Raw genomic sequence first — 10000 nt, forward strand, 5'->3', positions numbered from 1 at the left:
TAAGCCATCTCGACCCACCCAACACGCCTTCCAAGTCGGATCACTCGGACTTCGATCTGAAAATCTCCGGACTCATTTTTATGAATATCCCCAGTCAGTAAGAACGTTATTTCGCCAATATATACCAACAATAAACCATATTCCAATAGCTGAACCAAAAATATAATTCCCGATCCAAACGTTCTGCATCGCCCAACGCGACCACCTTCCCTATATATGTCAGGAGAGCACAGGGTTCCCCTCCAGACAACACTTACGCTCTATCCCCGACTCTCGGTCGATCGATAGGCCAGGTCAGCGGTGTCTGTTTCGGCCGAAGCTCGGACTTTGGTCAAAATGTTCCGATACAAAATTTGAACCAAGATAGATACAGATATGATTCCTTCTTAAATATACGTTGATTATCGAACAGAATATGGTAAATATTTTGCGATGACCGAGGATTTCATGAATTTTTTTTTTTTTTCGAAAAAATTTTCTATTATCGGAATTTCCTCAAATTTCATTTGGTTGCCTCCTAATGCTTATTAAAAATGATAACCAACAATCAGAATCATTATTTATCATTTATTTCAATTTTTATAATGAAAAACGTTCACGTCCTTTCGCGCCTCTCGATCGTCGTTTACGTGATGCATCGGTCAGCCCTAGTTTACGTGGTGCATCGGTAAGATCGAGTTCACGTTCTGCATCGGTCTGCCCGAGTTTACGTGGTGCATCGGTAAGATCGAGATTACGTGGTGCATCGGTAAGATCGAGTTCACGTTCTGCATCGGTCTGCCTGAGTTTACGTGGTGCATCGGTATGATCGAGTTTACGTTCTGCATCGGTGTGATCTAGTTTACGTTGTGCATCGGTAAGATCGAGATTACGTGAAGCATCGGTATGATCGAGTTTACGTTCTGCATCGGTCTGGACTCTGAGATATATTTTCGACGTGAAAATGTTCCGATACAACTTTTGAACCAGGATAGTTAGAGAGATGATTTTTTCTGGGATGTACGTTGATTGGGGAATGGATTGTGGAAAATAACTTGCCATGACCGAGGTGTTCTCGAATTTTTTTTTTTTTTCGAAAAATATTTTCTGATTTTGGATTTCACTCAAATTTGATTTCGTTGCCTTCTAATGTGTTCTAAAAGAGTAAATCAGTAATCAGAATCGAAAAATATTTTTCGGATTTTTTTTTTTTTGAAAAAAAATTTTCTGATTTTGGAATTTCCTCAAATTTGATTTGGTTGCCTTCTAATGTGTTTTTAAAGCGTAAATCAGTAATCAGAATCAATATTCATTGTCGACTTTAATTTTTATAAGGAAAAATGTTCACGTCCTTAAACGCCTCCCCATCATTAGCCCGAGTCCAAGTCGATGTCAGTCCCGAGCGGACGGTGTCAGATACTACCTATCGCCCCGGTCTGGACTTGGCGAGGTATTTCGACGTGAAATGTTCCGATACAACTTTTGAACCAGGATAGTTAGAGAGATGATTTCTTCTATGTTGTACGTTGATTGTGGAATGGATTGTGGGAAATAACTTGCCATGACCCAGGTGTTCTTGAATTTTTTTTTTTTTCGAAAAAAATTTTCTGATCTTGAAATTTCCTCAAATCTGATTGCGTTGCCTTCTAATGTGTACTAAAAGAGTAAATCAGTAATCAGAATCAATATTCATTGTCGACTTTAATTTTTATAAGGAAAAATGTTCACGTCCTTAAACGCCTCTCCATCGTTACCCCGACTCCAAGACGATGTTAGACCGGAGCGGACGGTGTCAAATGCGACCGATCTCCCCGGTCTGGACTTAGCGAGATATTCCGACGTGAAATGTTCCGATACAAAAATTTAACTGTGATAGTTAGAGAGATGGTTCCTTTTGTGATGTACGTTGATTGTGTAATAGAATATGGAAATAAACTTGAGATGACCGAGGTCTTCTGGGATTTTTTTTTTTTTTCGAAAAATATTTTTCGATTTCGGAAATCCCTCAAATTTCATTGAGATATGTCCTAATGTGTTCTTAAAACTTAAATCAACAATCAGAATTAATATCCAAAAGTTATTTCATTTTTTATAAGGAAAAACGTTCACGTCCTTTCCGCTCCCAAAAAGTGAGATATCATAGAAAATATCGCTATATTTGTTGTTTACGGCCATACCACGCTGAAATTGCCAGTTCTCGTCAGAACACTGAAGCCAAGCAGCGTCGGGCGCGGTTAGTACTTGGATGGGTGACCGCTTGGGAACACCGCGTGCTGTAAGCTTTTTTTTTACGTTCTGCATCGGTCTGCCGAGATAACGTGGTGCATCGGTATGATCGAGTTTACGTTCTGCATCGGTAAGATCGAGATTACGTGATGCATCGGTAAGATTGAGATTACGTGGTGCATCGGTAAGATCGAGTTTACGTGGTGCATCGGTAAGATCCAATTCACGTTCTGCATCGGTAAGATCCAGTTCACGTGGTGCATCGGTAAGATCGAGATTACGTGGTGCATCGGTAAGATCGAGTTTACGTGGTGCATCGGTAAGATCCAATTCACGTTCTGCATCGGTAAGATCCAGTTCACGTGGTGCATCGGTAAGATTGAGATTACGTGGTGCATCGGTAAGATCGAGTTTACGTGGTGCATCGGTAAGATCCAATTCACGTTCTGCATCGGTAAGATCCAGTTCACGTGGTGCATCGGTAAGATCGAGATTACGTGGTGCATCGGTAAGATCGAGTTTACGTGGTGCATCGGTAAGATCCAATTCACGTTCTGCATCGGTAAGATCCAGTTCACGTGGTGCATCGGTAAGATCGAGATTACGTGGTGCATCGGTAAGATCGAGTTTACGTGGTGCATCGGTAAGATCCAATTCACGTTCTGCATCGGTAAGATCCAGTTCACGTGGTGCATCGGTAAGATTGAGATTACGTGGTGCATCGGTAAGATCCAGTTCACGTGGTGCATCGGTAAGATGGAGATTACGTGGTGCATCGGTAAGATCGAGATTACGTGGTGCATCGGTAAGATCTACTTTACGTTCTGCATCGGTCTGCCCTTGTTTACGTGGTGCATCGGTAAGATCGAGATTACGTGAAGCATCGGTATGATCGAGTTTACGTTCTGCATCGGTCTGCCCGATATTACGTGGTGCATCGGTCTGCCCTAGTTTACGTGGTGCATCGGTTTGGACTTAGAGATATATTTTCGACGTGAAAATGTTCCGATACAACTTTTGAACCAGGATAGTTAGAGAGATGATTTTTTCTGGGATGTACGTGGATCGGGGAATGGATTGTGGGAAATAACTTGCCATGACCGAGGTGTCCTCGAATTTTTTTTTTTTTCGAAAAAAATTTTCTGATTGTGGAATTTTCTCAAATTTGATTTGGTTGCCTCCTAATGTGTTCTAAAAGAGTAAATCAGTAATCGGAATCGAAAAATATTTTTCGGATTTTTTTTTTTTTCGAAAAAAATTTTCTGATCGTGGAATTTCCTCAAATTCGATTTGGTTGCCTTCTAATGTGTTTTTAAAGCGTAAATCAGTAATCAGAATCAATATTCATTGTCGACTTTAATTTTTATAAGGAAAAATGTTCACGTCCTTAAACGCCTCCCCATCATCAGCCCGAGTCCAAGTCGATGTCAGTCCCGAGCGGACGGTGTCAGATACTACCTATCGCCGAGGTCTGGACTTGGCGAGATATTACGACGTGAAATGTTCCGATACAACTTTTGAACCAGGATAGTTAGAGAGATGATTTCTTCTATGTTGTACGTTGATTGTGGAATGAAATACGGAAAATAACTCGCCATGACCGAGGTGATTACGATTTTTTTTTTTTTTCGAAAAAAATTTTCTGATCGTGGAATTTTCTCAAATTTGATTTGGTTGCCTCCTTATATGTTCTAGTAGCGATAATCAACAATCAGAATCAAAATCCATGGTCGGGTTTGATTTTTATAAGGAAAAATGTTCACGTCCTTTTTTACAACCCCGACTCATTGACGATGTTAGAACCGAGCCGGCGGTGTCAGATACGACCGATCGCCCCGGTCCCGATCGTCATTTACGTTGTGCATCGGTCTGCCCGAGATTACGTGGTGCATCGGTATGATCGAGTTTACGTGGTGCATCGGTATGATCCAATTCACGTTCTGCATCGGTAAGATCCAATTCACGTTCTGCATCGGTAAGATCCAGTTCACGTGGTGCATCGGTAAGATGGAGATTACGTGGTGCATCGGTAAGATCGAGATTACGTGGTGCATCGGTAAGATCTACTTTACGTTCTGCATCGGTCTGCCCTTGTTTACGTGGTGCATCGGTAAGATCGAGATTACGTGAAGCATCGGTATGATCGAGTTTACGTTCTGCATCGGTCTGCCCGATATTACGTGGTGCATCGGTCTGCCCTAGTTTACGTGGTGCATCGGTTTGGACTTAGAGATATATTTTCGACGTGAAAATGTTCCGATACAACTTTTGAACCAGGATAGTTAGAGAGATGATTTTTTCTGGGATGTACGTGGATCGGGGAATGGATTGTGGGAAATAACTTGCCATGACCGAGGTGTCCTCGAATTTTTTTTTTTTTCGAAAAAAATTTTCTGATTGTGGAATTTTCTCAAATTTGATTTGGTTGCCTCCTAATGTGTTCTAAAAGAGTAAATCAGTAATCGGAATCGAAAAATATTTTTCGGATTTTTTTTTTTTTCGAAAAAAATTTTCTGATCGTGGAATTTCCTCAAATTCGATTTGGTTGCCTTCTAATGTGTTTTTAAAGCGTAAATCAGTAATCAGAATCAATATTCATTGTCGACTTTAATTTTTATAAGGAAAAATGTTCACGTCCTTAAACGCCTCCCCATCATCAGCCCGAGTCCAAGTCGATGTCAGTCCCGAGCGGACGGTGTCAGATACTACCTATCGCCGAGGTCTGGACTTGGCGAGATATTACGACGTGAAATGTTCCGATACAACTTTTGAACCAGGATAGTTAGAGAGATGATTTCTTCTATGTTGTACGTTGATTGTGGAATGAAATACGTAAAATAACTCGCCATGACCGAGGTGATTACGATTTTTTTTTTTTTTTGAAAAAAATTTTCTGATCGTGGAATTTTCTCAAATTTGATTTGGTTGCCTCCTTATATGTTCTAGTAGCGATAATCAACAATCAGAATCAAAATCCATGGTCGGGTTTGATTTTTATAAGGAAAAATGTTCACGTCCTTTTTTACAACCCCGACTCATTGACGATGTTAGAACCGAGCCGGCGGTGTCAGATACGACCGATCGCCCCGGTCCCGATCGTCATTTACGTTGTGCATCGGTCTGCCCGAGATTACGTGGTGCATCGGTATGATCGAGTTTACGTGGTGCATCGGTAAGATCCAATTCACGTTCTGCATCGGTAAGATCCAATTCACGTTCTGCATCGGTAAGATCCAGTTCACGTGGTGCATCGGTAAGATGGAGATTACGTGGTGCATCGGTAAGATCGAGATTACGTGGTGCATCGGTAAGATCTACTTTACGTTCTGCATCGGTCTGCCCTTGTTTACGTGGTGCATCGGTAAGATCGAGATTACGTGAAGCATCGGTATGATCGAGTTTACGTTCTGCATCGGTCTGCCCGATATTACGTGGTGCATCGGTCTGCCCTAGTTTACGTGGTGCATCGGTTTGGACTTAGAGATATATTTTCGACGTGAAAATGTTCCGATACAACTTTTGAACCAGGATAGTTAGAGAGATGATTTTTTCTGGGATGTACGTGGATCGGGGAATGGATTGTGGGAAATAACTTGCCATGACCGAGGTGTCCTCGAATTTTTTTTTTTTTCGAAAAAAATTTTCTGATTGTGGAATTTTCTCAAATTTGATTTGGTTGCCTCCTAATGTGTTCTAACAGAGTAAATCAGTAATCGGAATCGAAAAATATTTTTCGGATTTTTTTTTTTTTCGAAAAAAATTTTCTGATCGTGGAATTTCCTCAAATTCGATTTGGTTGCCTTCTAATGTGTTTTTAAAGCGTAAATCAGTAATCAGAATCAATATTCATTGTCGACTTTAATTTTTATAAGGAAAAATGTTCACGTCCTTAAACGCCTCCCCATCATCAGCCCGAGTCCAAGTCGATGTCAGTCCCGAGCGGACGGTGTCAGATACTACCTATCGCCGAGGTCTGGACTTGGCGAGATATTACGACGTGAAATGTTCCGATACAACTTTTGAACCAGGATAGTTAGAGAGATGATTTCTTCTATGTTGTACGTTGATTGTGGAATGAAATACGGAAAATAACTCGCCATGACCGAGGTGATTACGATTTTTTTTTTTTTTCGAAAAAAATTTTCTGATCGTGGAATTTTCTCAAATTTGATTTGGTTGCCTCCTTATATGTTCTAGTAGCGATAATCAACAATCAGAATCAAAATCCATGGTCGGGTTTGATTTTTATAAGGAAAAATGTTCACGTCCTTTTTTACAACCCCGACTCATTGACGATGTTAGAACCGAGCCGGCGGTGTCAGATACGACCGATCGCCCCGGTCCCGATCGTCATTTACGTTGTGCATCGGTCTGCCCGAGATTACGTGGTGCATCGGTATGATCGAGTTTACGTGGTGCATCGGTAAGATCCAATTCACGTTCTGCATCGGTAAGATCCAATTCACGTTCTGCATCGGTAAGATCCAGTTCACGTGGTGCATCGGTAAGATGGAGATTACGTGGTGCATCGGTAAGATCGAGATTACGTGGTGCATCGGTAAGATCTACTTTACGTTCTGCATCGGTCTGCCCTTGTTTACGTGGTGCATCGGTAAGATCGAGATTACGTGAAGCATCGGTATGATCGAGTTTACGTTCTGCATCGGTCTGCCCGATATTACGTGGTGCATCGGTCTGCCCTAGTTTACGTGGTGCATCGGTTTGGACTTAGAGATATATTTTCGACGTGAAAATGTTCCGATACAACTTTTGAACCAGGATAGTTAGAGAGATGATTTTTTCTGGGATGTACGTGGATCGGGGAATGGATTGTGGGAAATAACTTGCCATGACCGAGGTGTCCTCGAATTTTTTTTTTTTTCGAAAAAAATTTTCTGATTGTGGAATTTTCTCAAATTTGATTTGGTTGCCTCCTAATGTGTTCTAAAAGAGTAAATCAGTAATCGGAATCGAAAAATATTTTTCGGATTTTTTTTTTTTTCGAAAAAAATTTTCTGATCGTGGAATTTCCTCAAATTCGATTTGGTTGCCTTCTAATGTGTTTTTAAAGCGTAAATCAGTAATCAGAATCAATATTCATTGTCGACTTTAATTTTTATAAGGAAAAATGTTCACGTCCTTAAACGCCTCCCCATCATCAGCCCGAGTCCAAGTCGATGTCAGTCCCGAGCGGACGGTGTCAGATACTACCTATCGCCGAGGTCTGGACTTGGCGAGATATTACGACGTGAAATGTTCCGATACAACTTTTGAACCAGGATAGTTAGAGAGATGATTTCTTCTATGTTGTACGTTGATTGTGGAATGAAATACGTAAAATAACTCGCCATGACCGAGGTGATTACGATTTTTTTTTTTTTTCGAAAAAAATTTTCTGATCGTGGAATTTTCTCAAATTTGATTTGGTTGCCTCCTTATATGTTCTAGTAGCGATAATCAACAATCAGAATCAAAATCCATGGTCGGGTTTGATTTTTATAAGGAAAAATGTTCACGTCCTTTTTTACAACCCCGACTCATTGACGATGTTAGAACCGAGCCGGCGGTGTCAGATACGACCGATCGCCCCGGTCCCGATCGTCATTTACGTTGTGCATCGGTCTGCCCGAGATTACGTGGTGCATCGGTATGATCGAGTTTACGTGGTGCATCGGTAAGATCCAATTCACGTTCTGCATCGGTAAGATCCAATTCACGTTCTGCATCGGTAAGATCCAGTTCACGTGGTGCATCGGTAAGATGGAGATTACGTGGTGCATCGGTAAGATCGAGATTACGTGGTGCATCGGTAAGATCTACTTTACGTTCTGCATCGGTCTGCCCTTGTTTACGTGGTGCATCGGTAAGATCGAGATTACGTGAAGCATCGGTATGATCGAGTTTACGTTCTGCATCGGTCTGCCCGATATTACGTGGTGCATCGGTCTGCCCTAGTTTACGTGGTGCATCGGTTTGGACTTAGAGATATATTTTCGACGTGAAAATGTTCCGATACAACTTTTGAACCAGGATAGTTAGAGAGATGATTTTTTCTGGGATGTACGTGGATCGGGGAATGGATTGTGGGAAATAACTTGCCATGACCGAGGTGTCCTCGAATTTTTTTTTTTTTCGAAAAAAATTTTCTGATTGTGGAATTTTCTCAAATTTGATTTGGTTGCCTCCTAATGTGTTCTAAAAGAGTAAATCAGTAATCGGAATCGAAAAATATTTTTCGGATTTTTTTTTTTTTCGAAAAAAATTTTCTGATCGTGGAATTTCCTCAAATTCGATTTGGTTGCCTTCTAATGTGTTTTTAAAGCGTAAATCAGTAATCAGAATCAATATTCATTGTCGACTTTAATTTTTATAAGGAAAAATGTTCACGTCCTTAAACGCCTCCCCATCATCAGCCCGAGTCCAAGTCGATGTCAGTCCCGAGCGGACGGTGTCAGATACTACCTATCGCCGAGGTCTGGACTTGGCGAGATATTACGACGTGAAATGTTCCGATACAACTTTTGAACCAGGATAGTTAGAGAGATGATTTCTTCTATGTTGTACGTTGATTGTGGAATGAAATACGGAAAATAACTCGCCATGACCGAGGTGATTACGATTTTTTTTTTTTTTCGAAAAAAATTTTCTGATCGTGGAATTTTCTCAAATTTGATTTGGTTGCCTCCTTATATGTTCTAGTAGCGATAATCAACAATCAGAATCAAAATCCATGGTCGGGTTTGATTTTTATAAGGAAAAATGTTCACGTCCTTTTTTACAACCCCGACTCATTGACGATGTTAGAACCGAGCCGGCGGTGTCAGATACGACCGATCGCCCCGGTCCCGATCGTCATTTACGTTGTGCATCGGTCTGCCCGAGATTACGTGGTGCATCGGTCTGGACTTAGAGATATATTTTCGACGTGAAAATGTTCCGATACAACTTTTGAACTAGGATAGTTAGAGAGATGATTTTTTCTGGGATGTACGTTGATTGGGGAATGGATTGTGGGAAATAACTTGCCATGACCGAGGTGTTCTCGAATTTTTTTTTTTTTTTCGAAAAAAATTTTCTGATTGTGGAATTTTCTCAAATTTGATTTGGTTGCCTCCTAATGTGTTCTAATAGCGATAATCAACAATCAGAATCAAAATCCATGGTCGGGTTTGATTTTTATAAGGAATAATGTTCACGTCCTTTTTCGCCTATGTTCTTTTTCGACGTGAAAAGTTCCGATACAACTTTTGAACCAGGATAGTTAGAGAGATGATTTTTTCTGGGATGTATGTTGATTGACGTACGAAACTTGGAAAAAAAATAGAAAAGACCGAGGTACTCTAGAAAAAAAATTTATTGAAAATATTTTTTTGATTTCGGAATTAATTCGAAATTCATTCAGATGTCTTCTATCAATATCGCGAAAGAAAAATCAATAATCAGAATCGATATTCATCTAAGATTATTTCCTTTTGGATTGTGTTAACATTCGGTACGATCTTGTCTACGTGATGCATCGGTTTGTTTCTCGGCTCTTGTGAGCAAGTTGGACACTCGAGACGGCCTCCATCGATCGGATTAGGCGGGCTTTAATGTTAACGTGCTGCATCGGTGTGATCTTGTTTACGTCATGCATCGGTATAGCTTTAAATCGCGCCGTAAAGTCGTTCACGTCATGCATCGGTATCTTAAATCGCGCCGAAAAGTCGTTCACGTCATGCATCGGTATCTTAAATCGCGCCGTAAAGTCGTTCACGTCATGCATCGGTATCTTAAATCGAGCCGAAAAGTCGTT

General features: G+C 40.8%; 1 non-coding gene across 1 annotated transcript; it reads left to right on the top strand.

Moving 5' to 3' along the window:
• Positions 1-2142: 2142 nt before the first annotated feature.
• On the top strand, positions 2143-2261 carry LOC123687038. The gene has a single exon (XR_006748785.1). It is a non-coding gene; the product is annotated as a 5S ribosomal RNA (ribosomal RNA).
• The last annotated feature ends 7739 nt before the right edge of the window (positions 2262-10000 follow it).

This window comes from Harmonia axyridis, chromosome X (genome assembly GCF_914767665.1).
Source record: "Harmonia axyridis chromosome X, icHarAxyr1.1, whole genome shotgun sequence".
Lineage (NCBI taxonomy): Eukaryota > Metazoa > Arthropoda > Insecta > Coleoptera > Coccinellidae > Harmonia > Harmonia axyridis.